The sequence below is a fragment of the Triturus cristatus genome, chromosome 5_2 (genome assembly GCF_964204655.1).
Source record: "Triturus cristatus chromosome 5_2, aTriCri1.1, whole genome shotgun sequence".
Lineage (NCBI taxonomy): Eukaryota > Metazoa > Chordata > Amphibia > Caudata > Salamandridae > Triturus > Triturus cristatus.
Genome location: NC_140588.1, coordinates 577,056,199 through 577,084,148, shown reverse-complemented (window position 1 = coordinate 577,084,148; position 27,950 = coordinate 577,056,199). Strand labels below are relative to the sequence as shown.

Here is a 27,950-nt window from a genome sequence, read left to right as displayed (position 1 = left end):
TCGGCGCTTTCACTGCCGCGGCCCGGGTTCGATTCCCGGTCAGGGAAGATCCCTCTAAGACGTAGACGTGTGTAATTTGTCCACGCAGCTCAGCTTTTTTTAATCGAAGGTCCTTAAAAAGGCACCCCGACCTATAGACGAAAGCAGAGGAAAGGGGCTGGGTCCCCTGTGTCCCAGGTTGCTTTGCTCCCATTGCCCTCAGCCACCTTCATGCGCACGCAGTCCCCCACCCAGTCAGGTGCTCTATGTGGGCGTAAAGTGCAGTACCAGCTCATCAGAAAGGTAAATTGCTGGAAAACCCGGCTGCGATGTATACATCTACTTTGGAGCACTCTTCTCCCTTGCACTCTTGAATCGGTCATTCGCAATGTATTCTTCCAGCAAGCTGAATAACGAGGTAGGTGTGAGAAGGTGTACCAGCTGTCTTTGAGCTATCAGCGGCCACTAGGTGTCCCTCTTGTGATTTCCCGGGGATCCCGATTGTACAGGAATTCGTCGGTTCAGTAGCACGGGGGAGGGGATGGCCTGTGCTTGGAAGTGACAAACAGTCTGGTGGAATCATGAGTGTTTTTTCAAGTTCTGATTCATATTCGCTGTAGAATAAAATATGCTTTCAGCCCCCATGAGCTTTGTCACTAGGAGAGCAGTGTAGGAACTTTTGCTGTATGGCTGTGGGTTCCCTGGTGGTCTAGTGGTTAGGATTCGGCGCTCTCACCGCCGCGGCCCGGGTTCGATTCCCGGTCAGGGAACAGTCCTTCTTCTGCCCTTGAATGCTTTTCCTTCCCGCAGGTCAGGGCTTCTCAAAATGAATTTGCTTTTCTGACAAACAGTTTGCCTAGCATCCCGCAATCTGGCTCCTAATTTGATTTTCGCAAGGTTCCCTTTGAGTTGCTTTCCTCGGCGGGAGGAAAATCTCTTGTGCAAGGCTCTTGAGGAAGTGAGATTCTGTATTCCGAGGTGCGCTTCTTTTCGTAGGCTTCTGACCACATGGTGTGCGGCAGGAAGTCATCTTTGACAGGGCCGCAGGCTTTGTCTCCAAATGGCATCCCGGACCCACTGCAACCCACCTTTTTGCTGAAACGGAAGTCTGGTTCAGGGTAAGAAAAAGCTGAGCTGCACGTACCGAAAGCAGCAGAGCCCAGCGGCGGAGAGGGTGTGGCCAGGGCTGTCTGATTTGCATAGTGACCAGTGGCATCTTGGGAATGTACAGGCTTTGGAGCCTAACGGGTGCTGCAGGGGTCTGCCTGGCCGGAGAAATGCCTGTCTGGCGCTCCCCTCAGGACACACGTGTCTTCCGTTCGAGCATGGAGGGTGAGGGACATGGGTCACCCTCATATACAGGGGTGTGGGCATGGGCAGGATGGGGCGTGGGGGACCCGTCAGGGCATTGCCCGTTTGGAAGCCCGTTCGGAAGGCAAGAGGAGGCGGAGGCGGAGGCGGGAATCTCTGCTCAATTTTTTCCCGAGGCCTGGGGACAAGCCTTTGCACATTTGATCCAGCCGGGCCTGCATCAGCAGATCCTGCTCCGATGGCAAGGGAGAGCCTGCAGGTGTAAATCAAAGAAAGGGGAGAAATCCGCAAGAGGCGGGTTAACAAATTCCAGTGGCAGGCCCATGTTCCCCAGGAAGCAAGTACTTCCTCCTGCTACCTTCAGTGGGAAAAGACATAGGAGGTGTATTTCTCTAAGCAGGGGCTCTGCGTAGGTGGCACTGCATTGCTTTGGGAAGCATCCATGCTAAGTGCAGAGTAGCAGCAGACCCCACAGCTGAGACGTGAATTGGGACTGTTAAGGAAGGGCACTGGGAGGGTGAGGAGGGCAGAGGAAAATGCTTTAAAAAAGCATCTGCAAGTTCCTACACACCCGCTGAAAACCCATACCAGGGATGGGGCTCGAACCCATGCGGACAACTGTCCATTGGATCTTAAGTCCAACGCCTTAACCACTCGGCCACCCTGGTGAGACCCTAGGCCCTGCCTTACTCAGCTCCCTTTTCATGCTGGCTGCTCCAGCGCAGGCTGTCCAGCAAGAGGTGATTGCAGAGTAAAAAGGCTTTTGCAGGAGGATAAAGGTAATTGCTTATGACAAACACACTGTGTGACACCTAACTTTTCCCCACTCGTACTTTATGGGCAATCTATACAGTGGAGTTAGCTTAGTCACAATAAGGAAGTGAGCAAGGCAGGCTCACAAGAGCATCTCCTCCCTGGTGGTCTAGTGGCTAGGATTCGGCGCTTTCACCGCCGCGGCCCGGGTTCGATTCCCGGTCAGGTAAGATCCCTCTAAGACGTAGACGTGCGTAATTTGTCCACGCAGCTCAGCTTTTTTTAATCGAAGGTCCTTAAAAAGGCACCCCGACCTATAGACGAAAGCAGAGGAAAGGGGCTGGGTCCCCTGTGTCCCAGGTTGCTTTGCTCCCATTGCCCTCAGCCACCTTCATGCGCACGCAGTCCCCCACCCAGTCAGGTGCTCTATGTGGGCGTAAAGTGCAGTACCAGCTCATCAGAAAGGTAAATTGCTGGAAAACCCGGCTGCGATGTATACATCTACTTTGGAGCACTCTTCTCCCTTGCACTCTTGAATCGGTCATTCGCAATGTATTCTTCCAGCAAGCTGAATAACGAGGTAGGTGTGAGAAGGTGTACCAGCTGTCTTTGAGCTATCAGCGGCCACTAGGTGTCCCTCTTGTGATTTCCCGGGGATCCCGATTGTACAGGAATTCGTCGGTTCAGTAGCACGGGGGAGGGGATGGCCTGTGCTTGGAAGTGACAAACAGTCTGGTGGAATCATGAGTGTTTTTTCAAGTTCTGATTCATATTCGCTGTAGAATAAAATATGCTTTCAGCCCCCATGAGCTTTGTCACTAGGAGAGCAGTGTAGGAACTTTTGCTGTATGGCTCTGGGTTCCCTGGTGGTCTAGTGGTTAGGATTCTGCGCTCTCACCGCCGCGGCCCGGGTTCGATTCCCGGTCAGGGAACAGTCCTTCTTCTGCCCTTGAATGCTTTTCCTTCCCGCAGGTCAGGGCTTCTCAAAATGAATTTGCTTTTCTGACAAACAGTTTGCCTAGCATCCCGCAATCTGGCTCCTAATTTGATTTTCGCAAGGTTCCCTTTGAGTTGCTTTCCTCGGCGGGAGGAAAATCTCTTGTGCAAGGCTCTTGAGGAAGTGAGATTCTGTATTCCGAGGTGCGCTTCTTTTCGTAGGCTTCTGACCACATGGTGTGCGGCAGGAAGTCATCTTTGACAGGGCCGCAGGCTTTGTCTCCAAATGGCATCCCGGACCCACTGCAACCCACCTTTTTGCTGAAACGGAAGTCTGGTTCAGGGTAAGAAAAAGCTGAGCTGCACGTACCGAAAGCAGCAGATCCCAGCGGCGGAGAGGGTGTGGCCAGGGCTGTCTGATTTGCATAGTGACCAGTGGCATCTTGGGAATGTACAGGCTTTGGAGCCTAACGGGTGCTGCAGGGGTCTGCCTGGCCGGAGAAATGCCTGTCTGGCGCTCCCCTCAGGACACACGTGTCTTCCGTTCGAGCATGGAGGGTGAGGGACATGGGTCACCCTCATATACAGGGGTGTGGGCATGGGCAGGATGGGGCGTGGGGGACCCGTCAGGGCATTGCCCGTTTGGAAGCCCGTTCGGAAGGCAAGAGGAGGCGGAGGCGGAGGCGGAGGCGGGAATCTCTGCTCAATTTTTTCCCGAGGCCTGGGGACAAGCCTTTGCACATTTGATCCAGCCGGGCCTGCATCAGCAGATCCTGCTCCGATGGCAAGGGAGAGCCTGCAGGTGTAAATCAAAGAAAGGGGAGAAATCCGCAAGAGGCGGGTTAACAAATTCCAGTGGCAGGCCCATGTTCCCCAGGAAGCAAGTACTTCCTCCTGCTCCCTTCAGTGGGAAAAGACATAGGAGGTGTATTTCTCTAAGCAGGGGCTCTGCGTAGGTGGCACTGCATTGCTTTGGGAAGCATCCATGCTAAGTGCAGAGTAGCAGCAGACCCCACAGCTGAGACGTGAATTGGGACTGTTAAGGAAGGGCACTGGGAGGGTGAGGAGGGCAGAGGAAAATGCTTTAAAAAAGCATCTGCAAGTTCCTACACACCCGCTGAAAACCCATACCAGGGATGGGGCTCGAACCCATGCGGACAACTGTCCATTGGATCTTAAGTCCAACGCCTTAACCACTCGGCCACCCTGGTGAGACCCTAGGCCCTGCCTTACTCAGCTCCCTTTTCATGCTGGCTGCTCCAGCGCAGGCTGTCCAGCAAGAGGTGATTGCAGAGTAAAAAGGCTTTTGCAGGAGGATAAAGGTAATTGCTTATGACAAACACACTGTGTGACACCTAACTTTTCCCCACTCGTACTTTATGGGCAATCTATACAGTGGAGTTAGCTTAGTCACAATAAGGAAGTGAGCAAGGCAGGCTCACAAGAGCATCTCCTCCCTGGTGGTCTAGTGGCTAGGATTCGGCGCTTTCACCGCCGCGGCCCGGGTTCGATTCCCGGTCAGGGAAGATCCCTCTAAGACGTAGACGTGTGTAATTTGTCCACGCAGCTCAGCTTTTTTTAATCGAAGGTCCTTAAAAAGGCACCCCGACCTATAGACGAAAGCAGAGGAAAGGGGCTGGGTCCCCTGTGTCCCAGGTTGCTTTGCTCCCATTGCCCTCAGCCACCTTCATGCGCACGCAGTCCCCCACCCAGTCAGGTGCTCTATGTGGGCGTAAAGTGCAGTACCAGCTCATCAGAAAGGTAAATTGCTGGAAAACCCGGCTGCGATGTATACATCTACTTTGGAGCACTCTTCTCCCTTGCACTCTTGAATCGGTCATTCGCAATGTATTCTTCCAGCAAGCTGAATAACGAGGTAGGTGTGAGAAGGTGTACCAGCTGTCTTTGAGCTATCAGCGGCCACTAGGTGTCCCTCTTGTGATTTCCCGGGGATCCCGATTGTACAGGAATTCGTCGGTTCAGTAGCACGGGGGAGGGGATGGCCTGTGCTTGGAAGTGACAAACAGTCTGGTGGAATCATGAGTGTTTTTTCAAGTTCTGATTCATATTCGCTGTAGAATAAAATATGCTTTCAGCCCCCATGAGCTTTGTCACTAGGAGAGCAGTGTAGGAACTTTTGCTGTATGGCTGTGGGTTCCCTGGTGGTCTAGTGGTTAGGATTCGGCGCTCTCACCGCCGCGGCCCGGGTTCGATTCCCGGTCAGGGAACAGTCCTTCTTCTGCCCTTGAATGCTTTTCCTTCCCGCAGGTCAGGGCTTCTCAAAATGAATTTGCTTTTCTGACAAACAGTTTGCCTAGCATCCCGCAATCTGGCTCCTAATTTGATTTTCGCAAGGTTCCCTTTGAGTTGCTTTCCTCGGCGGGAGGAAAATCTCTTGTGCAAGGCTCTTGAGGAAGTGAGATTCTGTATTCCGAGGTGCGCTTCTTTTCGTAGGCTTCTGACCACATGGTGTGCGGCAGGAAGTCATCTTTGACAGGGCCGCAGGCTTTGTCTCCAAATGGCATCCCGGACCCACTGCAACCCACCTTTTTGCTGAAACGGAAGTCTGGTTCAGGGTAAGAAAAAGCTGAGCTGCACGTACCGAAAGCAGCAGAGCCCAGCGGCGGAGAGGGTGTGGCCAGGGCTGTCTGATTTGCATAGTGACCAGTGGCATCTTGGGAATGTACAGGCTTTGGAGCCTAACGGGTGCTGCAGGGGTCTGCCTGGCCGGAGAAATGCCTGTCTGGCGCTCCCCTCAGGACACACGTGTCTTCCGTTCGAGCATGGAGGGTGAGGGACATGGGTCACCCTCATATACAGGGGTGTGGGCATGGGCAGGATGGGGCGTGGGGGACCCGTCAGGGCATTGCCCGTTTGGAAGCCCGTTCGGAAGGCAAGAGGAGGCGGAGGCGGAGGCGGGAATCTCTGCTCAATTTTTTCCCGAGGCCTGGGGACAAGCCTTTGCACATTTGATCCAGCCGGGCCTGCATCAGCAGATCCTGCTCCGATGGCAAGGGAGAGCCTGCAGGTGTAAATCAAAGAAAGGGGAGAAATCCGCAAGAGGCGGGTTAACAAATTCCAGTGGCAGGCCCATGTTCCCCAGGAAGCAAGTACTTCCTCCTGCTCCCTTCAGTGGGAAAAGACATAGGAGGTGTATTTCTCTAAGCAGGGGCTCTGCGTAGGTGGCACTGCATTGCTTTGGCAAACATCCATGCTAAGTGCAGAGTAGCAGCAGACCCCACAGCTGAGACGTGAATTGGGACTGTTAAGGAAGGGCACTGGGAGGGTGAGGAGGGCAGAGGAAAATGCTTTACAAAAGCATCTGCAAGTTCCTACACACCCGCTGAAAACCCATACCAGGGATGGGGCTCGAACCCATGCGGACAACTGTCCATTGGATCTTAAGTCCAACGCCTTAACCACTCGGCCACCCTGGTGAGACCCTAGGCCCTGCCTTACTCAGCTCCCTTTTCATGCTGGCTGCTCCAGCGCAGGCTGTCCAGCAAGAGGTGATTGCAGAGTAAAAAGGCTTTTGCAGGAGGATAAAGGTAATTGCTTATGACAAACACACTGTGTGACACCTAACTTTTCCCCACTCGTACTTTATGGGCAATCTATACAGTGGAGTTAGCTTAGTCACAATAAGGAAGTGAGCAAGGCAGGCTCACAAGAGCATCTCCTCCCTGGTGGTCTAGTGGCTAGGATTCGGCGCTTTCACCGCCGCGGCCCGGGTTCGATTCCCGGTCAGGGAAGATCCCTCTAAGACGTAGACGTGTGTAATTTGTCCACGCAGCTCAGCTTTTTTTAATCGAAGGTCCTTAAAAAGGCACCCCGACCTATAGACGAAAGCAGAGGAAAGGGGCTGGGTCCCCTGTGTCCCAGGTTGCTTTGCTCCCATTGCCCTCAGCCACCTTCATGCGCACGCAGTCCCCCACCCAGTCAGGTGCTCTATGTGGGCGTAAAGTGCAGTACCAGCTCATCAGAAAGGTAAATTGCTGGAAAACCCGGCTGCGATGTATACATCTACTTTGGAGCACTCTTCTCCCTTGCACTCTTGAATCGGTCATTCGCAATGTATTCTTCCAGCAAGCTGAATAACGAGGTAGGTGTGAGAAGGTGTACCAGCTGTCTTTGAGCTATCAGCGGCCACTAGGTGTCCCTCTTGTGATTTCCCGGGGATCCCGATTGTACAGGAATTCGTCGGTTCAGTAGCACGGGGGAGGGGATGGCCTGTGCTTGGAAGTGACAAACAGTCTGGTGGAATCATGAGTGTTTTTTCAAGTTCTGATTCATATTCGCTGTAGAATAAAATATGCTTTCAGCCCCCATGAGCTTTGTCACTAGGAGAGCAGTGTAGGAACTTTTGCTGTATGGCTGTGGGTTCCCTGGTGGTCTAGTGGTTAGGATTCGGCGCTCTCACTGCCGCGGCCCGGGTTCGATTCCCGGTCAGGGAACAGTCCTTCTTCTGCCCTTGAATGCTTTTCCTTCCCGCAGGTCAGGGCTTCTCAAAATGAATTTGCTTTTCTGACAAACAGTTTGCCTAGCATCCCGCAATCTGGCTCCTAATTTGATTTTCGCAAGGTTCCCTTTGAGTTGCTTTCCTCGGCGGGAGGAAAATCTCTTGTGCAAGGCTCTTGAGGAAGTGAGATTCTGTATTCCGAGGTGCGCTTCTTTTCGTAGGCTTCTGACCACATGGTGTGCGGCAGGAAGTCATCTTTGACAGGGCCGCAGGCTTTGTCTCCAAATGGCATCCCGGACCCACTGCAACCCACCTTTTTGCTGAAACGGAAGTCTGGTTCAGGGTAAGAAAAAGCTGAGCTGCACGTACCGAAAGCAGCAGATCCCAGCGGCGGAGAGGGTGTGGCCAGGGCTGTCTGATTTGCATAGTGACCAGTGGCATCTTGGGAATGTACAGGCTTTGGAGCCTAACGGGTGCTGCAGGGGTCTGCCTGGCCGGAGAAATGCCTGTCTGGCGCTCCCCTCAGGACACACGTGTCTTCCGTTCGAGCATGGAGGGTGAGGGACATGGGTCACCCTCATATACAGGGGTGTGGGCATGGGCAGGATGGGGCGTGGGGGACCCGTCAGGGCATTGCCCGTTTGGAAGCCCGTTCGGAAGGCAAGAGGAGGCGGAGGCGGAGGCGGAGGCGGGAATCTCTGCTCAATTTTTTCCCGAGGCCTGGGGACAAGCCTTTGCACATTTGATCCAGCCGGGCCTGCATCAGCAGATCCTGCTCCGATGGCAAGGGAGAGCCTGCAGGTGTAAATCAAAGAAAGGGGAGAAATCCGCAAGAGGCGGGTTAACAAATTCCAGTGGCAGGCCCATGTTCCCCAGGAAGCAAGTACTTCCTCCTGCTACCTTCAGTGGGAAAAGACATAGGAGGTGTATTTCTCTAAGCAGGGGCTCTGCGTAGGTGGCACTGCATTGCTTTGGCAAACATCCATGCTAAGTGCAGAGTAGCAGCAGACCCCACAGCTGAGACGTGAATTGGGACTGTTAAGGAAGGGCACTGGGAGGGTGAGGAGGGCAGAGGAAAATGCTTTACAAAAGCATCTGCAAGTTCCTACACACCCACTGAAAACCCATACCAGGGATAGGGCTCGAACCCATGCGGACAACTGTCCATTGGATCTTAAGTCCAACGCCTTAACCACTCGGCCACCCTGGTGAGACCCTAGGTCCTGCCTTACTCAGCTCCCTTTTCATGCTGGCTGCTCCAGCGCAGGCTGTCCAGCAAGAGGTGATTGCAGAGTAAAAAGGCTTTTGCAGGAGGATAAAGGTAATTGCTTATGACAAACACACTGTGTGACACCTAACTTTTCCCCACTCGTACTTTATGGGCAATCTATACAGTGGAGTTAGCTTAGTCACAATAAGGAAGTGAGCAAGGCAGGCTCACAAGAGCATCTCCTCCCTGGTGGTCTAGTGGCTAGGATTCGGCGCTTTCACCGCCGCGGCCCGGGTTCGATTCCCGGTCAGGGAAGATCCCTCTAAGACGTAGACGTGCGTAATTTGTCCACGCAGCTCAGCTTTTTTTAATCGAAGGTCCTTAAAAAGGCACCCCGACCTATAGACGAAAGCAGAGGAAAGGGGCTGGGTCCCCTGTGTCCCAGGTTGCTTTGCTCCCATTGCCCTCAGCCACCTTCATGCGCACGCAGTCCCCCACCCAGTCAGGTGCTCTATGTGGGCGTAAAGTGCAGTACCAGCTCATCAGAAAGGTAAATTGCTGGAAAACCCGGCTGCGATGTATACATCTACTTTGGAGCACTCTTCTCCCTTGCACTCTTGAATCGGTCATTCGCAATGTATTCTTCCAGCAAGCTGAATAACGAGGTAGGTGTGAGAAGGTGTACCAGCTGTCTTTGAGCTATCAGCGGCCACTAGGTGTCCCTCTTGTGATTTCCCGGGGATCCCGATTGTACAGGAATTCGTCGGTTCAGTAGCACGGGGGAGGGGATGGCCTGTGCTTGGAAGTGACAAACAGTCTGGTGGAATCATGAGTGTTTTTTCAAGTTCTGATTCATATTCGCTGTAGAATAAAATATGCTTTCAGCCCCCATGAGCTTTGTCACTAGGAGAGCAGTGTAGGAACTTTTGCTGTTTGGCTGTGGGTTCCCTGGTGGTCTAGTGGTTAGGATTCGGCGCTCTCACCGCCGCGGCCCGGGTTCGATTCCCGGTCAGGGAACAGTCCTTCTTCTGCCCTTGAATGCTTTTCCTTCCCGCAGGTCAGGGCTTCTCAAAATGAATTTGCTTTTCTGACAAACAGTTTGCCTAGCATCCCGCAATCTGGCTCCTAATTTGATTTTCGCAAGGTTCCCTTTGAGTTGCTTTCCTCGGCGGGAGGAAAATCTCTTGTGCAAGGCTCTTGAGGAAGTGAGATTCTGTATTCCGAGGTGCGCTTCTTTTCGTAGGCTTCTGACCACATGGTGTGCGGCAGGAAGTCATCTTTGACAGGGACGCAGGCTTTGTCTCCAAATGGCATCCCGGACCCACTGCAACCCACCTTTTTGCTGAAACGGAAGTCTGGTTCAGGGTAAGAAAAAGCTGAGCTGCACGTACCGAAAGCAGCAGAGCCCAGCGGCGGAGAGGGTGTGGCCAGGGCTGTCTGATTTGCATAGTGACCAGTGGCATCTTGGGAATGTACAGGCTTTGGAGCCTAACGGGTGCTGCAGGGGTCTGCCTGGCCGGAGAAATGCCTGTCTGGCGCTCCCCTCAGGACACACGTGTCTTCCGTTCGAGCATGGAGGGTGAGGGACATGGGTCACCCTCATATACAGGGGTGTGGGCATAGGCAGGATGGGGCGTGGGGGACCCGTCAGGGCATTGCCCGTTTGGAAGCCCGTTCGGAAGGCAAGAGGAGGCGGAGGCGGAGGCGGGAATCTCTGCTCAATTTTTTCCCGAGGCCTGGGGACAAGCCTTTGCACATTTGATCCAGCCGGGCCTGCATCAGCAGATCCTGCTCCGATGGCAAGGGAGAGCCTGCAGGTGTAAATCAAAGAAAGGGGAGAAATCCGCAAGAGGCGGGTTAACAAATTCCAGTGGCAGGCCCATGTTCCCCAGGAAGCAAGTACTTCCTCCTGCTCCCTTCAGTGGGAAAAGACATAGGAGGTGTATTTCTCTAAGCAGGGGCTCTGCGTAGGTGGCACTGCATTGCTTTGGGAAGCATCCATGCTAAGTGCAGAGTAGCAGCAGACCCCACAGCTGAGACGTGAATTGGGACTGTTAAGGAAGGGCACTGGGAGGGTGAGGAGGGCAGAGGAAAATGCTTTAAAAAAGCATCTGCAAGTTCCTACACACCCGCTGAAAACCCATACCAGGGATGGGGCTCGAACCCATGCGGACAACTGTCCATTGGATCTTAAGTCCAACGCCTTAACCACTCGGCCACCCTGGTGAGACCCTAGGCCCTGCCTTACTCAGCTCCCTTTTCATGCTGGCTGCTCCAGCGCAGGCTGTCCAGCAAGAGGTGATTGCAGAGTAAAAAGGCTTTTGCAGGAGGATAAAGGTAATTGCTTATGACAAACACACTGTGTGACACCTAACTTTTCCCCACTCGTACTTTATGGGCAATCTATACAGTGGAGTTAGCTTAGTCACAATAAGGAAGTGAGCAAGGCAGGCTCACAAGAGCATCTCCTCCCTGGTGGTCTAGTGGCTAGGATTCGGCGCTTTCACCGCCGCGGCCCGGGTTCGATTCCCGGTCAGGTAAGATCCCTCTAAGACGTAGACGTGCGTAATTTGTCCACGCAGCTCAGCTTTTTTTAATCGAAGGTCCTTAAAAAGGCACCCCGACCTATAGACGAAAGCAGAGGAAAGGGGCTGGGTCCCCTGTGTCCCAGGTTGCTTTGCTCCCATTGCCCTCAGCCACCTTCATGCGCACGCAGTCCCCCACCCAGTCAGGTGCTCTATGTGGGCGTAAAGTGCAGTACCAGCTCATCAGAAAGGTAAATTGCTGGAAAACCCGGCTGCGATGTATACATCTACTTTGGAGCACTCTTCTCCCTTGCACTCTTGAATCGGTCATTCGCAATGTATTCTTCCAGCAAGCTGAATAACGAGGTAGGTGTGAGAAGGTGTACCAGCTGTCTTTGAGCTATCAGCGGCCACTAGGTGTCCCTCTTGTGATTTCCCGGGGATCCCGATTGTACAGGAATTCGTCGGTTCAGTAGCACGGGGGAGGGGATGGCCTGTGCTTGGAAGTGACAAACAGTCTGGTGGAATCATGAGTGTTTTTTCAAGTTCTGATTCATATTCGCTGTAGAATAAAATATGCTTTCAGCCCCCATGAGCTTTGTCACTAGGAGAGCAGTGTAGGAACTTTTGCTGTATGGCTCTGGGTTCCCTGGTGGTCTAGTGGTTAGGATTCTGCGCTCTCACCGCCGCGGCCCGGGTTCGATTCCCGGTCAGGGAACAGTCCTTCTTCTGCCCTTGAATGCTTTTCCTTCCCGCAGGTCAGGGCTTCTCAAAATGAATTTGCTTTTCTGACAAACAGTTTGCCTAGCATCCCGCAATCTGGCTCCTAATTTGATTTTCGCAAGGTTCCCTTTGAGTTGCTTTCCTCGGCGGGAGGAAAATCTCTTGTGCAAGGCTCTTGAGGAAGTGAGATTCTGTATTCCGAGGTGCGCTTCTTTTCGTAGGCTTCTGACCACATGGTGTGCGGCAGGAAGTCATCTTTGACAGGGCCGCAGGCTTTGTCTCCAAATGGCATCCCGGACCCACTGCAACCCACCTTTTTGCTGAAACGGAAGTCTGGTTCAGGGTAAGAAAAAGCTGAGCTGCACGTACCGAAAGCAGCAGATCCCAGCGGCGGAGAGGGTGTGGCCAGGGCTGTCTGATTTGCATAGTGACCAGTGGCATCTTGGGAATGTACAGGCTTTGGAGCCTAACGGGTGCTGCAGGGGTCTGCCTGGCCGGAGAAATGCCTGTCTGGCGCTCCCCTCAGGACACACGTGTCTTCCGTTCGAGCATGGAGGGTGAGGGACATGGGTCACCCTCATATACAGGGGTGTGGGCATGGGCAGGATGGGGCGTGGGGGACCCGTCAGGGCATTGCCCGTTTGTAAGCCCGTTCGGAAGGCAAGAGGAGGCGGAGGCGGAGGCGGAGGCGGGAATCTCTGCTCAATTTTTTCCCGAGGCCTGGGGACAAGCCTTTGCACATTTGATCCAGCCGGGCCTGCATCAGCAGATCCTGCTCCGATGGCAAGGGAGAGCCTGCAGGTGTAAATCAAAGAAAGGGGAGAAATCCGCAAGAGGCGGGTTAACAAATTCCAGTGGCAGGCCCATGTTCCCCAGGAAGCAAGTACTTCCTCCTGCTCCCTTCAGTGGGAAAAGACATAGGAGGTGTATTTCTCTAAGCAGGGGCTCTGCGTAGGTGGCACTGCATTGCTTTGGGAAGCATCCATGCTAAGTGCAGAGTAGCAGCAGACCCCACAGCTGAGACGTGAATTGGGACTGTTAAGGAAGGGCACTGGGAGGGTGAGGAGGGCAGAGGAAAATGCTTTAAAAAAGCATCTGCAAGTTCCTACACACCCGCTGAAAACCCATACCAGGGATGGGGCTCGAACCCATGCGGACAACTGTCCATTGGATCTTAAGTCCAACGCCTTAACCACTCGGCCACCCTGGTGAGACCCTAGGCCCTGCCTTACTCAGCTCCCTTTTCATGCTGGCTGCTCCAGCGCAGGCTGTCCAGCAAGAGGTGATTGCAGAGTAAAAAGGCTTTTGCAGGAGGATAAAGGTAATTGCTTATGACAAACACACTGTGTGACACCTAACTTTTCCCCACTCGTACTTTATGGGCAATCTATACAGTGGAGTTAGCTTAGTCACAATAAGGAAGTGAGCAAGGCAGGCTCACAAGAGCATCTCCTCCCTGGTGGTCTAGTGGCTAGGATTCGGCGCTTTCACCGCCGCGGCCCGGGTTCGATTCCCGGTCAGGGAAGATCCCTCTAAGACGTAGACGTGTGTAATTTGTCCACGCAGCTCAGCTTTTTTTAATCGAAGGTCCTTAAAAAGGCACCCCGACCTATAGACGAAAGCAGAGGAAAGGGGCTGGGTCCCCTGTGTCCCAGGTTGCTTTGCTCCCATTGCCCTCAGCCACCTTCATGCGCACGCAGTCCCCCACCCAGTCAGGTGCTCTATGTGGGCGTAAAGTGCAGTACCAGCTCATCAGAAAGGTAAATTGCTGGAAAACCCGGCTGCGATGTATACATCTACTTTGGAGCACTCTTCTCCCTTGCACTCTTGAATCGGTCATTCGCAATGTATTCTTCCAGCAAGCTGAATAACGAGGTAGGTGTGAGAAGGTGTACCAGCTGTCTTTGAGCTATCAGCGGCCACTAGGTGTCCCTCTTGTGATTTCCCGGGGATCCCGATTGTACAGGAATTCGTCGGTTCAGTAGCACGGGGGAGGGGATGGCCTGTGCTTGGAAGTGACAAACAGTCTGGTGGAATCATGAGTGTTTTTTCAAGTTCTGATTCATATTCGCTGTAGAATAAAATATGCTTTCAGCCCCCATGAGCTTTGTCACTAGGAGAGCAGTGTAGGAACTTTTGCTGTATGGCTGTGGGTTCCCTGGTGGTCTAGTGGTTAGGATTCGGCGCTCTCACCGCCGCGGCCCGGGTTCGATTCCCGGTCAGGGAACAGTCCTTCTTCTGCCCTTGAATGCTTTTCCTTCCCGCAGGTCAGGGCTTCTCAAAATGAATTTGCTTTTCTGACAAACAGTTTGCCTAGCATCCCGCAATCTGGCTCCTAATTTGATTTTCGCAAGGTTCCCTTTGAGTTGCTTTCCTCGGCGGGAGGAAAATCTCTTGTGCAAGGCTCTTGAGGAAGTGAGATTCTGTATTCCGAGGTGCGCTTCTTTTCGTAGGCTTCTGACCACATGGTGTGCGGCAGGAAGTCATCTTTGACAGGGCCGCAGGCTTTGTCTCCAAATGGCATCCCGGACCCACTGCAACCCACCTTTTTGCTGAAACGGAAGTCTGGTTCAGGGTAAGAAAAAGCTGAGCTGCACGTACCGAAAGCAGCAGAGCCCAGCGGCGGAGAGGGTGTGGCCAGGGCTGTCTGATTTGCATAGTGACCAGTGGCATCTTGGGAATGTACAGGCTTTGGAGCCTAACGGGTGCTGCAGGGGTCTGCCTGGCCGGAGAAATGCCTGTCTGGCGCTCCCCTCAGGACACACGTGTCTTCCGTTCGAGCATGGAGGGTGAGGGACATGGGTCACCCTCATATACAGGGGTGTGGGCATGGGCAGGATGGGGCGTGGGGGACCCGTCAGGGCATTGCCCGTTTGGAAGCCCGTTCGGAAGGCAAGAGGAGGCGGAGGCGGAGGCGGGAATCTCTGCTCAATTTTTTCCCGAGGCCTGGGGACAAGCCTTTGCACATTTGATCCAGCCGGGCCTGCATCAGCAGATCCTGCTCCGATGGCAAGGGAGAGCCTGCAGGTGTAAATCAAAGAAAGGGGAGAAATCCGCAAGAGGCGGGTTAACAAATTCCAGTGGCAGGCCCATGTTCCCCAGGAAGCAAGTACTTCCTCCTGCTCCCTTCAGTGGGAAAAGACATAGGAGGTGTATTTCTCTAAGCAGGGGCTCTGCGTAGGTGGCACTGCATTGCTTTGGCAAACATCCATGCTAAGTGCAGAGTAGCAGCAGACCCCACAGCTGAGACGTGAATTGGGACTGTTAAGGAAGGGCACTGGGAGGGTGAGGAGGGCAGAGGAAAATGCTTTACAAAAGCATCTGAAAGTTCCTACACACCCGCTGAAAACCCATACCAGGGATGGGGCTCGAACCCATGCGGACAACTGTCCATTGGATCTTAAGTCCAACGCCTTAACCACTCGGCCACCCTGGTGAGACCCTAGGCCCTGCCTTACTCAGCTCCCTTTTCATGCTGGCTGCTCCAGCGCAGGCTGTCCAGCAAGAGGTGATTGCAGAGTAAAAAGGCTTTTGCAGGAGGATAAAGGTAATTGCTTATGACAAACACACTGTGTGACACCTAACTTTTCCCCACTCGTACTTTATGGGCAATCTATACAGTGGAGTTAGCTTAGTCACAATAAGGAAGTGAGCAAGGCAGGCTCACAAGAGCATCTCCTCCCTGGTGGTCTAGTGGCTAGGATTCGGCGCTTTCACCGCCGCGGCCCGGGTTCGATTCCCGGTCAGGGAAGATCCCTCTAAGACGTAGACGTGTGTAATTTGTCCACGCAGCTCAGCTTTTTTTAATCGAAGGTCCTTAAAAAGGCACCCCGACCTATAGACGAAAGCAGAGGAAAGGGGCTGGGTCCCCTGTGTCCCAGGTTGCTTTGCTCCCATTGCCCTCAGCCACCTTCATGCGCACGCAGTCCCCCACCCAGTCAGGTGCTCTATGTGGGCGTAAAGTGCAGTACCAGCTCATCAGAAAGGTAAATTGCTGGAAAACCCGGCTGCGATGTATACATCTACTTTGGAGCACTCTTCTCCCTTGCACTCTTGAATCGGTCATTCGCAATGTATTCTTCCAGCAAGCTGAATAACGAGGTAGGTGTGAGAAGGTGTACCAGCTGTCTTTGAGCTATCAGCGGCCACTAGGTGTCCCTCTTGTGATTTCCCGGGGATCCCGATTGTACAGGAATTCGTCGGTTCAGTAGCACGGGGGAGGGGATGGCCTGTGCTTGGAAGTGACAAACAGTCTGGTGGAATCATGAGTGTTTTTTCAAGTTCTGATTCATATTCGCTGTAGAATAAAATATGCTTTCAGCCCCCATGAGCTTTGTCACTAGGAGAGCAGTGTAGGAACTTTTGCTGTATGGCTGTGGGTTCCCTGGTGGTCTAGTGGTTAGGATTCGGCGCTCTCACCGCCGCGGCCCGGGTTCGATTCCCGGTCAGGGAACAGTCCTTCTTCTGCCCTTGAATGCTTTTCCTTCCCGCAGGTCAGGGCTTCTCAAAATGAATTTGCTTTTCTGACAAACAGTTTGCCTAGCATCCCGCAATCTGGCTCCTAATTTGATTTTCGCAAGGTTCCCTTTGAGTTGCTTTCCTCGGCGGGAGGAAAATCTCTTGTGCAAGGCTCTTGAGGAAGTGAGATTCTGTATTCCGAGGTGCGCTTCTTTTCGTAGGCTTCTGACCACATGGTGTGCGGCAGGAAGTCATCTTTGACAGGGCCGCAGGCTTTGTCTCCAAATGGCATCCCGGACCCACTGCAACCCACCTTTTTGCTGAAACGGAAGTCTGGTTCAGGGTAAGAAAAAGCTGAGCTGCACGTACCGAAAGCAGCAGATCCCAGCGGCGGAGAGGGTGTGGCCAGGGCTGTCTGATTTGCATAGTGACCAGTGGCATCTTGGGAATGTACAGGCTTTGGAGCCTAACGGGTGCTGCAGGGGTCTGCCTGGCCGGAGAAATGCCTGTCTGGCGCTCCCCTCAGGACACACGTGTCTTCCGTTCGAGCATGGAGGGTGAGGGACATGGGTCACCCTCATATACAGGGGTGTGGGCATGGGCAGGATGGGGCGTGGGGGACCCGTCAGGGCATTGCCCGTTTGGAAGCCCGTTCGGAAGGCAAGAGGAGGCGGAGGCGGAGGCGGAGGCGGGAATCTCTGCTCAATTTTTTCCCGAGGCCTGGGGACAAGCCTTTGCACATTTGATCCAGCCGGGCCTGCATCAGCAGATCCTGCTCCGATGGCAAGGGAGAGCCTGCAGGTGTAAATCAAAGAAAGGGGAGAAATCCGCAAGAGGCGGGTTAACAAATTCCAGTGGCAGGCCCATGTTCCCCAGGAAGCAAGTACTTCCTCCTGCTCCCTTCAGTGGGAAAAGACATAGGAGGTGTATTTCTCTAAGCAGGGGCTCTGCGTAGGTGGCACTGCATTGCTTTGGGAAGCATCCATGCTAAGTGCAGAGTAGCAGCAGACCCCACAGCTGAGACGTGAATTGGGACTGTTAAGGAAGGGCACTGGGAGGGTGAGGAGGGCAGAGGAAAATGCTTTAAAAAAGCATCTGCAAGTTCCTACACACCCGCTGAAAACCCATACCAGGGATGGGGCTCGAACCCATGCGGACAACTGTCCATTGGATCTTAAGTCCAACGCCTTAACCACTCGGCCACCCTGGTGAGACCCTAGGCCCTGCCTTACTCAGCTCCCTTTTCATGCTGGCTGCTCCAGCGCAGGCTGTCCAGCAAGAGGTGATTGCAGAGTAAAAAGGCTTTTGCAGGAGGATAAAGGTAATTGCTTATGACAAACACACTGTGTGACACCTAACTTTTCCCCACTCGTACTTTATGGGCAATCTATACAGTGGAGTTAGCTTAGTCACAATAAGGAAGTGAGCAAGGCAGGCTCACAAGAGCATCTCCTCCCTGGTGGTCTAGTGGCTAGGATTCGGCGCTTTCACCGCCACGGCCCGGGTTCGATTCCCGGTCAGGGAAGATCCCTCTAAGACGTAGACGTGTGTAATTTGTCCACGCAGCTCAGCTTTTTTTAATCGAAGGTCCTTAAAAAGGCACCCCGACCTATAGACGAAAGCAGAGGAAAGGGGCTGGGTCCCCTGTGTCCCAGGTTGCTTTGCTCCCATTGCCCTCAGCCACCTTCATGCGCACGCAGTCCCCCACCCAGTCAGGTGCTCTATGTGGGCGTAAAGTGCAGTACCAGCTCATCAGAAAGGTAAATTGCTGGAAAACCCGGCTGCGATGTATACATCTACTTTGGAGCACTCTTCTCCCTTGCACTCTTGAATCGGTCATTCGCAATGTATTCTTCCAGCAAGCTGAATAACGAGGTAGGTGTGAGAAGGTGTACCAGCTGTCTTTGAGCTATCAGCGGCCACTAGGTGTCCCTCTTGTGATTTCCCGGGGATCCCGATTGTACAGGAATTCGTCGGTTCAGTAGCACGGGGGAGGGGATGGCCTGTGCTTGGAAGTGACAAACAGTCTGGTGGAATCATGAGTGTTTTTTCAAGTTCTGATTCATATTCGCTGTAGAATAAAATATGCTTTCAGCCCCCATGAGCTTTGTCACTAGGAGAGCAGTGTAGGAACTTTTGCTGTATGGCTGTGGGTTCCCTGGTGGTCTAGTGGTTAGGATTCGGCGCTCTCACCGCCGCGGCCCGGGTTCGATTCCCGGTCAGGGAACAGTCCTTCTTCTGCCCTTGAATGCTTTTCCTTCCCGCAGGTCAGGGCTTCTCAAAATGAATTTGCTTTTCTGACAAACAGTTTGCCTAGCATCCCGCAATCTGGCTCCTAATTTGATTTTCGCAAGGTTCCCTTTGAGTTGCTTTCCTCGGCGGGAGGAAAATCTCTTGTGCAAGGCTCTTGAGGAAGTGAGATTCTGTATTCCGAGGTGCGCTTCTTTTCGTAGGCTTCTGACCACATGGTGTGCGGCAGGAAGTCATCTTTGACAGGGCCGCAGGCTTTGTCTCCAAATGGCATCCCGGACCCACTGCAACCCACCTTTTTGCTGAAACGGAAGTCTGGTTCAGGGTAAGAAAAAGCTGAGCTGCACGTACCGAAAGCAGCAGAGCCCAGCGGCGGAGAGGGTGTGGCCAGGGCTGTCTGATTTGCATAGTGACCAGTGGCATCTTGGGAATGTACAGGCTTTGGAGCCTAACGGGTGCTGCAGGGGTCTGCCTGGCCGGAGAAATGCCTGTCTGGCGCTCCCCTCAGGACACACGTGTCTTCCGTTCGAGCATGGAGGGTGAGGGACATGGGTCACCCTCATATACAGGGGTGTGGGCATGGGCAGGATGGGGCGTGGGGGACCCGTCAGGGCATTGCCCGTTTGGAAGCCCGTTCGGAAGGCAAGAGGAGGCGGAGGCGGAGGCGGGAATCTCTGCTCAATTTTTTCCCGAGGCCTGGGGACAAGCCTTTGCACATTTGATCCAGCCGGGCCTGCATCAGCAGATCCTGCTCCGATGGCAAGGGAGAGCCTGCAGGTGTAAATCAAAGAAAGGGGAGAAATCCGCAAGAGGCGGGTTAACAAATTCCAGTGGCAGGCCCATGTTCCCCAGGAAGCAAGTACTTCCTCCTGCTCCCTTCAGTGGGAAAAGACATAGGAGGTGTATTTCTCTAAGCAGGGGCTCTGCGTAGGTGGCACTGCATTGCTTTGGCAAACATCCATGCTAAGTGCAGAGTAGCAGCAGACCCCACAGCTGAGACGTGAATTGGGACTGTTAAGGAAGGGCACTGGGAGGGTGAGGAGGGCAGAGGAAAATGCTTTACAAAAGCATCTGCAAGTTCCTACACACCCGCTGAAAACCCATACCAGGGATGGGGCTCGAACCCATGCGGACAACTGTCCATTGGATCTTAAGTCCAACGCCTTAACCACTCGGCCACCCTGGTGAGACCCTAGGCCCTGCCTTACTCAGCTCCCTTTTCATGCTGGCTGCTCCAGCGCAGGCTGTCCAGCAAGAGGTGATTGCAGAGTAAAAAGGCTTTTGCAGGAGGATAAAGGTAATTGCTTATGACAAACACACTGTGTGACACCTAACTTTTCCCCACTCGTACTTTATGGGCAATCTATACAGTGGAGTTAGCTTAGTCACAATAAGGAAGTGAGCAAGGCAGGCTCACAAGAGCATCTCCTCCCTGGTGGTCTAGTGGCTAGGATTCGGCGCTTTCACCGCCGCGGCCCGGGTTCGATTCCCGGTCAGGGAAGATCCCTCTAAGACGTAGACGTGTGTAATTTGTCCACGCAGCTCAGCTTTTTTTAATCGAAGGTCCTTAAAAAGGCACCCCGACCTATAGACGAAAGCAGAGGAAAGGGGCTGGGTCCCCTGTGTCCCAGGTTGCTTTGCTCCCATTGCCCTCAGCCACCTTCATGCGCACGCAGTCCCCCACCCAGTCAGGTGCTCTATGTGGGCGTAAAGTGCAGTACCAGCTCATCAGAAAGGTAAATTGCTGGAAAACCCGGCTGCGATGTATACATCTACTTTGGAGCACTCTTCTCCCTTGCACTCTTGAATCGGTCATTCGCAATGTATTCTTCCAGCAAGCTGAATAACGAGGTAGGTGTGAGAAGGTGTACCAGCTGTCTTTGAGCTATCAGCGGCCACTAGGTGTCCCTCTTGTGATTTCCCGGGGATCCCGATTGTACAGGAATTCGTCGGTTCAGTAGCACGGGGGAGGGGATGGCCTGTGCTTGGAAGTGACAAACAGTCTGGTGGAATCATGAGTGTTTTTTCAAGTTCTGATTCATATTCGCTGTAGAATAAAATATGCTTTCAGCCCCCATGAGCTTTGTCACTAGGAGAGCAGTGTAGGAACTTTTGCTGTATGGCTGTGGGTTCCCTGGTGGTCTAGTGGTTAGGATTCAGCGCTCTCACCGCCGCGGCCCGGGTTCGATTCCCGGTCAGGGAACAGTCCTTCTTCTGCCCTTGAATGCTTTTCCTTCCCGCAGGTCAGGGCTTCTCAAAATGAATTTGCTTTTCTGACAAACAGTTTGCCTAGCATCCCGCAATCTGGCTCCTAATTTGATTTTCGCAAGGTTCCCTTTGAGTTGCTTTCCTCGGCGGGAGGAAAATCTCTTGTGCAAGGCTCTTGAGGAAGTGAGATTCTGTATTCCGAGGTGCGCTTCTTTTCGTAGGCTTCTGACCACATGGTGTGCGGCAGGAAGTCATCTTTGACAGGGCCGCAGGCTTTGTCTCCAAATGGCATCCCGGACCCACTGCAACCCACCTTTTTGCTGAAACTGAAGTCTGGTTCAGGGTAAGAAAAAGCTGAGCTGCACGTACCGAAAGCAGCAGAGCCCAGCGGCGGAGAGGGTGTGGCCAGGGCTGTCTGATTTGCATAGTGACCAGTGGCATCTTGGGAATGTACAGGCTTTGGAGCCTAACGGGTGCTGCAGGGGTCTGCCTGGCCGGAGAAATGCCTGTCTGGCGCTCCCCTCAGGACACACGTGTCTTCCGTTCGAGCATGGAGGGTGAGGGACATGGGTCACCCTCATATACAGGGGTGTGGGCATGGGCAGGATGGGGCGTGGGGGACCCGTCAGGGCATTGCCCGTTTGGAAGCCCGTTCGGAAGGCAAGAGGAGGCGGAGGCGGAGGCGGGAATCTCTGCTCAATTTTTTCCCGAGGCCTGGGGACAAGCCTTTGCATATTTGATCCAGCCGGGCCTGCATCAGCAGATCCTGCTCCGATGGCAAGGGAGAGCCTGCAGGTGTAAATCAAAGAAAGGGGAGAAATCCGCAAGAGGCGGGTTAACAAATTCCTGTGGCAGGCCCATGTTCCCCAGGAAGCAAGTACTTCCTCCTGCTACCTTCAGTGGGAAAAGACATAGGAGGTGTATTTCTCTAAGCAGGGGCTCTGCGTAGGTGGCACTGCATTGCTTTGGCAAACATCCATGCTAAGTGCAGAGTAGCAGCAGACCCCACAGCTGAGACGTGAATTGGGACTGTTAAGGAAGGGCACTGGGAGGGTGAGGAGGGCAGAGGAAAATGCTTTACAAAAGCATCTGCAAGTTCCTACACACCCACTGAAAACCCATACCAGGGATGGGGCTCGAACCCATGCGGACAACTATCCATTGGATCTTAAGTCCAACGCCTTAACCACTCGGCCACCCTGGTGAGACCCTAGGTCCTGCCTTACTCAGCTCCCTTTTCATGCTGGCTGCTCCAGCGCAGGCTGTCCAGCAAGAGGTGATTGCAGAGTAAAAAGGCTTTTGCAGGAGGATAAAGGTAATTGCTTATGACAAACACACTGTGTGACACCTAACTTTTCCCCACTCGTACTTTATGGGCAATCTATACAGTGGAGTTAGCTTAGTCACAATAAGGAAGTGAGCAAGGCAGGCTCACAAGAGCATCTCCTCCCTGGTGGTCTAGTGGCTAGGATTCGGCGCTTTCACCGACGCGGCCCGGGTTCAATTCCCGGTCAGGGAAGATCCCTCTAAGACGTAGACGTGCGTAATTTGTCCACGCAGCTCAGCTTTTTTTAATCGAAGGTCCTTAAAAAGGCACCCCGACCTATAGACGAAAGCAGAGGAAAGGGGCTGGGTCCCCTGTGTCCCAGGTTGCTTTGCTCCCATTGCCCTCAGCCACCTTCATGCGCACGCAGTCCCCCACCCAGTCAGGTGCTCTATGTGGGCGTAAAGTGCAGTACCAGCTCATCAGAAAGGTAAATTGCTGGAAAACCCGGCTGCGATGTATACATCTACTTTGGAGCACTCTTCTCCCTTGCACTCTTGAATCGGTCATTCGCAATGTATTCTTCCAGCAAGCTGAATAACGAGGTAGGTGTGAGAAGGTGTACCAGCTGTCTTTGAGCTATCAGCGGCCACTAGGTGTCCCTCTTGTGATTTCCCGGGGATCCCGATTGTACAGGAATTCGTCGGTTCAGTAGCACGGGGGAGGGGATGGCCTGTGCTTGGAAGTGACAAACAGTCTGGTGGAATCATGAGTGTTTTTTCAAGTTCTGATTCATATTCGCTGTAGAATAAAATATGCTTTCAGCCCCCATGAGCTTTGTCACTAGGAGAGCAGTGTAGGAACTTTTGCTGTATGGCTGTGGGTTCCCTGGTGGTCTAGTGGTTAGGATTCGGCGCTCTCACCGCCGCGGCCCGGGTTCGATTCCCGGTCAGGGAACAGTCCTTCTTCTGCCCTTGAATGCTTTTCCTTCCCGCAGGTCAGGGCTTCTCAAAATGAATTTGCTTTTCTGACAAACAGTTTGCCTAGCATCCCGCAATCTGGCTCCTAATTTGATTTTCGCAAGGTTCCCTTTGAGTTGCTTTCCTCGGCGGGAGGAAAATCTCTTGTGCAAGGCTCTTGAGGAAGTGAGATTCTGTATTCCGAGGTGCGCTTCTTTTCGTAGGCTTCTGACCACATGGTGTGCGGCAGGAAGTCATCTTTGACAGGGCCGCAGGCTTTGTCTCCAAATGGCATCCCGGACCCACTGCAACCCACCTTTTTGCTGAAACGGAAGTCTGGTTCAGGGTAAGAAAAAGCTGAGCTGCACGTACCGAAAGCAGCAGAGCCCAGCGGCGGAGAGGGTGTGGCCAGGGCTGTCTGATTTGCATAGTGACCAGTGGCATCTTGGGAATGTACAGGCTTTGGAGCCTAACGGGTGCTGCAGGGGTCTGCCTGGCCGGAGAAATGCCTGTCTGGCGCTCCCCTCAGGACACACGTGTCTTCCGTTCGAGCATGGAGGGTGAGGGACATGGGTCACCCTCATATACAGGGGTGTGGGCATGGGCAGGATGGGGCGTGGGGGACCCGTCAGGGCATTGCCCGTTTGGAAGCCCGTTCGGAAGGCAAGAGGAGGCGGAGGCGGAGGCGGGAATCTCTGCTCAATTTTTTCCCGAGGCCTGGGGACAAGCCTTTGCACATTTGATCCAGCCGGGCCTGCATCAGCAGATCCTGCTCCGATGGCAAGGGAGAGCCTGCAGGTGTAAATCAAAGAAAGGGGAGAAATCCGCAAGAGGCGGGTTAACAAATTCCAGTGGCAGGCCCATGTTCCCCAGGAAGCAAGTACTTCCTCCTGCTCCCTTCAGTGGGAAAAGACATAGGAGGTGTATTTCTCTAAGCAGGGGCTCTGCGTAGGTGGCACTGCATTGCTTTGGCAAACATCCATGCTAAGTGCAGAGTAGCAGCAGACCCCACAGCTGAGACGTGAATTGGGACTGTTAAGGAAGGGCACTGGGAGGGTGAGGAGGGCAGAGGAAAATGCTTTACAAAAGCATCTGCAAGTTCCTACACACCCGCTGAAAACCCATACCAGGGATGGGGCTCGAACCCATGCGGACAACTGTCCATTGGATCTTAAGTCCAACGCCTTAACCACTCGGCCACCCTGGTGAGACCCTAGGCCCTGCCTTACTCAGCTCCCTTTTCATGCTGGCTGCTCCAGCGCAGGCTGTCCAGCAAGAGGTGATTGCAGAGTAAAAAGGCTTTTGCAGGAGGATAAAGGTAATTGCTTATGACAAACACACTGTGTGACACCTAACTTTTCCCCACTCGTACTTTATGGGCAATCTATACAGTGGAGTTAGCTTAGTCACAATAAGGAAGTGAGCAAGGCAGGCTCACAAGAGCATCTCCTCCCTGGTGGTCTAGTGGCTAGGATTCGGCGCTTTCACCGCCGCGGCCCGGGTTCGATTCCCGGTCAGGGAAGATCCCTCTAAGACGTAGACGTGTGTAATTTGTCCACGCAGCTCAGCTTTTTTTAATCGAAGGTCCTTAAAAAGGCACCCCGACCTATAGACGAAAGCAGAGGAAAGGGGCTGGGTCCCCTGTGTCCCAGGTTGCTTTGCTCCCATTGCCCTCAGCCACCTTCATGCGCACGCAGTCCCCCACCCAGTCAGGTGCTCTATGTGGGCGTAAAGTGCAGTACCAGCTCATCAGAAAGGTAAATTGCTGGAAAACCCGGCTGCGATGTATACATCTACTTTGGAGCACTCTTCTCCCTTGCACTCTTGAATCGGTCATTCGCAATGTATTCTTCCAGCAAGCTGAATAACGAGGTAGGTGTGAGAAGGTGTACCAGCTGTCTTTGAGCTATCAGCGGCCACTAGGTGTCCCTCTTGTGATTTCCCGGGGATCCCGATTGTACAGGAATTCGTCGGTTCAGTAGCACGGGGGAGGGGATGGCCTGTGCTTGGAAGTGACAAACAGTCTGGTGGAATCATGAGTGTTTTTTCAAGTTCTGATTCATATTCGCTGTAGAATAAAATATGCTTTCAGCCCCCATGAGCTTTGTCACTAGGAGAGCAGTGTAGGAACTTTTGCTGTATGGCTGTGGGTTCCCTGGTGGTCTAGTGGTTAGGATTCGGCGCTCTCACCGCCGCGGCCCGGGTTCGATTCCCGGTCAGGGAACAGTCCTTCTTCTGCCCTTGAATGCTTTTCCTTCCCGCAGGTCAGGGCTTCTCAAAATGAATTTGCTTTTCTGACAAACAGTTTGCCTAGCATCCCGCAATCTGGCTCCTAATTTGATTTTCGCAAGGTTCCCTTTGAGTTGCTTTCCTCGGCGGGAGGAAAATCTCTTGTGCAAGGCTCTTGAGGAAGTGAGATTCTGTATTCCGAGGTGCGCTTCTTTTCGTAGGCTTCTGACCACATGGTGTGCGGCAGGAAGTCATCTTTGACAGGGCCGCAGGCTTTGTCTCCAAATGGCATCCCGGACCCACTGCAACCCACCTTTTTGCTGAAACGGAAGTCTGGTTCAGGGTAAGAAAAAGCTGAGCTGCACGTACCGAAAGCAGCAGATCCCAGCGGCGGAGAGGGTGTGGCCAGGGCTGTCTGATTTGCATAGTGACCAGTGGCATCTTGGGAATGTACAGGCTTTGGAGCCTAACGGGTGCTGCAGGGGTCTGCCTGGCCGGAGAAATGCCTGTCTGGCGCTCCCCTCAGGACACACGTGTCTTCCGTTCGAGCATGGAGGGTGAGGGACATGGGTCACCCTCATATACAGGGGTGTGGGCATGGGCAGGATGGGGCGTGGGGGACCCGTCAGGGCATTGCCCGTTTGGAAGCCCGTTCGGAAGGCAAGAGGAGGCGGAGGCGGAGGCGGAGGCGGGAATCTCTGCTCAATTTTTTCCCGAGGCCTGGGGACAAGCCTTTGCACATTTGATCCAGCCGGGCCTGCATCAGCAGATCCTGCTCCGATGGCAAGGGAGAGCCTGCAGGTGTAAATCAAAGAAAGGGGAGAAATCCGCAAGAGGCGGGTTAACAAATTCCAGTGGCAGGCCCATGTTCCCCAGGAAGCAAGTACTTCCTCCTGCTCCCTTCAGTGGGAAAAGACATAGGAGGTGTATTTCTCTAAGCAGGGGCTCTGCGTAGGTGGCACTGCATTGCTTTGGGAAGCATCCATGCTAAGTGCAGAGTAGCAGCAGACCCCACAGCTGAGACGTGAATTGGGACTGTTAAGGAAGGGCACTGGGAGGGTGAGGAGGGCAGAGGAAAATGCTTTAAAAAAGCATCTGCAAGTTCCTACACACCCGCTGAAAACCCATACCAGGGATGGGGCTCGAACCCATGCGGACAACTGTCCATTGGATCTTAAGTCCAACGCCTTAACCACTCGGCCACCCTGGTGAGACCCTAGGCCCTGCCTTACTCAGCTCCCTTTTCATGCTGGCTGCTCCAGCGCAGGCTGTCCAGCAAGAGGTGATTGCAGAGTAAAAAGGCTTTTGCAGGAGGATAAAGGTAATTGCTTATGACAAACACACTGTGTGACACCTAACTTTTCCCCACTCGTACTTTATGGGCAATCTATACAGTGGAGTTAGCTTAGTCACAATAAGGAAGTGAGCAAGGCAGGCTCACAAGAGCATCTCCTCCCTGGTGGTCTAGTGGCTAGGATTCGGCGCTTTCACCGCCGCGGCCCGGGTTCGATTCCCGGTCAGGGAAGATCCCTCTAAGACGTAGACGTGTGTAATTTGTCCACGCAGCTCAGCTTTTTTTAATCGAAGGTCCTTAAAAAGGCACCCCGACCTATAGACGAAAGCAGAGGAAAGGGGCTGGGTCCCCTGTGTCCCAGGTTGCTTTGCTCCCATTGCCCTCAGCCACCTTCATGCGCACGCAGTCCCCCACCCAGTCAGGTGCTCTATGTGGGCGTAAAGTGCAGTACCAGCTCATCAGAAAGGTAAATTGCTGGAAAACCCGGCTGCGATGTATACATCTACTTTGGAGCACTCTTCTCCCTTGCACTCTTGAATCGGTCATTCGCAATGTATTCTTCCAGCAAGCTGAATAACGAGGTAGGTGTGAGAAGGTGTACCAGCTGTCTTTGAGCTATCAGCGGCCACTAGGTGTCCCTCTTGTGATTTCCCGGGGATCCCGATTGTACAGGAATTCGTCGGTTCAGTAGCACGGGGGAGGGGATGGCCTGTGCTTGGAAGTGACAAACAGTCTGGTGGAATCATGAGTGTTTTTTCAAGTTCTGATTCATATTCGCTGTAGAATAAAATATGCTTTCAGCCCCCATGAGCTTTGTCACTAGGAGAGCAGTGTAGGAACTTTTGCTGTATGGCTGTGGGTTCCCTGGTGGTCTAGTGGTTAGGATTCGGCGCTCTCACCGCCGCGGCCCGGGTTCGATTCCCGGTCAGGGAACAGTCCTTCTTCTGCCCTTGAATGCTTTTCCTTCCCGCAGGTCAGGGCTTCTCAAAATGAATTTGCTTTTCTGACAAACAGTTTGCCTAGCATCCCGCAATCTGGCTCCTAATTTGATTTTCGCAAGGTTCCCTTTGAGTTGCTTTCCTCGGCGGGAGGAAAATCTCTTGTGCAAGGCTCTTGAGGAAGTGAGATTCTGTATTCCGAGGTGCGCTTCTTTTCGTAGGCTTCTGACCACATGGTGTGCGGCAGGAAGTCATCTTTGACAGGGCCGCAGGCTTTGTCTCCAAATGGCATCCCGGACCCACTGCAACCCACCTTTTTGCTGAAACTGAAGTCTGGTTCAGGGTAAGAAAAAGCTGAGCTGCACGTACCGAAAGCAGCAGAGCCCAGCGGCGGAGAGGGTGTGGCCAGGGCTGTCTGATTTGCATAGTGACCAGTGGCATCTTGGGAATGTAC

General features: G+C 53.4%; 27 non-coding genes across 27 annotated transcripts; 17 read left to right on the top strand and 10 right to left on the bottom strand.

Annotated features, from left to right (window-relative positions):
• Positions 1 to 677: 677 nt before the first annotated feature.
• TRNAE-CUC (transfer RNA glutamic acid (anticodon CUC)) lies at positions 678 to 749 on the top strand. Its single transcript has one exon. It is a non-coding gene; the product is annotated as a tRNA-Glu (tRNA).
• A 1,126-nt stretch (positions 750 to 1,875) lies between these two features.
• Positions 1,876 to 1,958, bottom strand: TRNAL-UAA (transfer RNA leucine (anticodon UAA)). Its single transcript has one exon. It is a non-coding gene; the product is annotated as a tRNA-Leu (tRNA).
• A 2,149-nt stretch (positions 1,959 to 4,107) lies between these two features.
• Positions 4,108 to 4,190, bottom strand: TRNAL-UAA (transfer RNA leucine (anticodon UAA)). Its single transcript has one exon. It is a non-coding gene; the product is annotated as a tRNA-Leu (tRNA).
• Positions 4,191 to 4,433: 243 nt separating this feature from the next.
• Positions 4,434 to 4,505, top strand: TRNAE-UUC (transfer RNA glutamic acid (anticodon UUC)). Its single transcript has one exon. It is a non-coding gene; the product is annotated as a tRNA-Glu (tRNA).
• Positions 4,506 to 5,135: 630 nt separating this feature from the next.
• Positions 5,136 to 5,207, top strand: TRNAE-CUC (transfer RNA glutamic acid (anticodon CUC)). Its single transcript has one exon. It is a non-coding gene; the product is annotated as a tRNA-Glu (tRNA).
• Positions 5,208 to 6,333: 1,126 nt separating this feature from the next.
• TRNAL-UAA (transfer RNA leucine (anticodon UAA)) lies at positions 6,334 to 6,416 on the bottom strand. The gene has a single exon. It is a non-coding gene; the product is annotated as a tRNA-Leu (tRNA).
• A 243-nt stretch (positions 6,417 to 6,659) lies between these two features.
• Positions 6,660 to 6,731, top strand: TRNAE-UUC (transfer RNA glutamic acid (anticodon UUC)). The gene has a single exon. It is a non-coding gene; the product is annotated as a tRNA-Glu (tRNA).
• A 2,160-nt stretch (positions 6,732 to 8,891) lies between these two features.
• On the top strand, positions 8,892 to 8,963 carry TRNAE-UUC (transfer RNA glutamic acid (anticodon UUC)). Its single transcript has one exon. It is a non-coding gene; the product is annotated as a tRNA-Glu (tRNA).
• A 630-nt stretch (positions 8,964 to 9,593) lies between these two features.
• On the top strand, positions 9,594 to 9,665 carry TRNAE-CUC (transfer RNA glutamic acid (anticodon CUC)). Its single transcript has one exon. It is a non-coding gene; the product is annotated as a tRNA-Glu (tRNA).
• A 1,126-nt stretch (positions 9,666 to 10,791) lies between these two features.
• Positions 10,792 to 10,874, bottom strand: TRNAL-UAA (transfer RNA leucine (anticodon UAA)). The gene has a single exon. It is a non-coding gene; the product is annotated as a tRNA-Leu (tRNA).
• A 2,149-nt stretch (positions 10,875 to 13,023) lies between these two features.
• On the bottom strand, positions 13,024 to 13,106 carry TRNAL-UAA (transfer RNA leucine (anticodon UAA)). Its single transcript has one exon. It is a non-coding gene; the product is annotated as a tRNA-Leu (tRNA).
• Positions 13,107 to 13,349: 243 nt separating this feature from the next.
• Positions 13,350 to 13,421, top strand: TRNAE-UUC (transfer RNA glutamic acid (anticodon UUC)). Its single transcript has one exon. It is a non-coding gene; the product is annotated as a tRNA-Glu (tRNA).
• Positions 13,422 to 14,051: 630 nt separating this feature from the next.
• TRNAE-CUC (transfer RNA glutamic acid (anticodon CUC)) lies at positions 14,052 to 14,123 on the top strand. The gene has a single exon. It is a non-coding gene; the product is annotated as a tRNA-Glu (tRNA).
• Positions 14,124 to 15,249: 1,126 nt separating this feature from the next.
• On the bottom strand, positions 15,250 to 15,332 carry TRNAL-UAA (transfer RNA leucine (anticodon UAA)). Its single transcript has one exon. It is a non-coding gene; the product is annotated as a tRNA-Leu (tRNA).
• Positions 15,333 to 15,575: 243 nt separating this feature from the next.
• Positions 15,576 to 15,647, top strand: TRNAE-UUC (transfer RNA glutamic acid (anticodon UUC)). The gene has a single exon. It is a non-coding gene; the product is annotated as a tRNA-Glu (tRNA).
• A 630-nt stretch (positions 15,648 to 16,277) lies between these two features.
• Positions 16,278 to 16,349, top strand: TRNAE-CUC (transfer RNA glutamic acid (anticodon CUC)). Its single transcript has one exon. It is a non-coding gene; the product is annotated as a tRNA-Glu (tRNA).
• Positions 16,350 to 17,481: 1,132 nt separating this feature from the next.
• Positions 17,482 to 17,564, bottom strand: TRNAL-UAA (transfer RNA leucine (anticodon UAA)). Its single transcript has one exon. It is a non-coding gene; the product is annotated as a tRNA-Leu (tRNA).
• Positions 17,565 to 18,509: 945 nt separating this feature from the next.
• On the top strand, positions 18,510 to 18,581 carry TRNAE-CUC (transfer RNA glutamic acid (anticodon CUC)). The gene has a single exon. It is a non-coding gene; the product is annotated as a tRNA-Glu (tRNA).
• Positions 18,582 to 19,707: 1,126 nt separating this feature from the next.
• On the bottom strand, positions 19,708 to 19,790 carry TRNAL-UAA (transfer RNA leucine (anticodon UAA)). Its single transcript has one exon. It is a non-coding gene; the product is annotated as a tRNA-Leu (tRNA).
• A 243-nt stretch (positions 19,791 to 20,033) lies between these two features.
• On the top strand, positions 20,034 to 20,105 carry TRNAE-UUC (transfer RNA glutamic acid (anticodon UUC)). Its single transcript has one exon. It is a non-coding gene; the product is annotated as a tRNA-Glu (tRNA).
• A 2,856-nt stretch (positions 20,106 to 22,961) lies between these two features.
• Positions 22,962 to 23,033, top strand: TRNAE-CUC (transfer RNA glutamic acid (anticodon CUC)). The gene has a single exon. It is a non-coding gene; the product is annotated as a tRNA-Glu (tRNA).
• Positions 23,034 to 24,159: 1,126 nt separating this feature from the next.
• On the bottom strand, positions 24,160 to 24,242 carry TRNAL-UAA (transfer RNA leucine (anticodon UAA)). The gene has a single exon. It is a non-coding gene; the product is annotated as a tRNA-Leu (tRNA).
• A 243-nt stretch (positions 24,243 to 24,485) lies between these two features.
• Positions 24,486 to 24,557, top strand: TRNAE-UUC (transfer RNA glutamic acid (anticodon UUC)). Its single transcript has one exon. It is a non-coding gene; the product is annotated as a tRNA-Glu (tRNA).
• Positions 24,558 to 25,187: 630 nt separating this feature from the next.
• TRNAE-CUC (transfer RNA glutamic acid (anticodon CUC)) lies at positions 25,188 to 25,259 on the top strand. The gene has a single exon. It is a non-coding gene; the product is annotated as a tRNA-Glu (tRNA).
• A 1,132-nt stretch (positions 25,260 to 26,391) lies between these two features.
• On the bottom strand, positions 26,392 to 26,474 carry TRNAL-UAA (transfer RNA leucine (anticodon UAA)). Its single transcript has one exon. It is a non-coding gene; the product is annotated as a tRNA-Leu (tRNA).
• A 243-nt stretch (positions 26,475 to 26,717) lies between these two features.
• TRNAE-UUC (transfer RNA glutamic acid (anticodon UUC)) lies at positions 26,718 to 26,789 on the top strand. Its single transcript has one exon. It is a non-coding gene; the product is annotated as a tRNA-Glu (tRNA).
• A 630-nt stretch (positions 26,790 to 27,419) lies between these two features.
• Positions 27,420 to 27,491, top strand: TRNAE-CUC (transfer RNA glutamic acid (anticodon CUC)). The gene has a single exon. It is a non-coding gene; the product is annotated as a tRNA-Glu (tRNA).
• Positions 27,492 to 27,950: the final 459 nt, after the last annotated feature.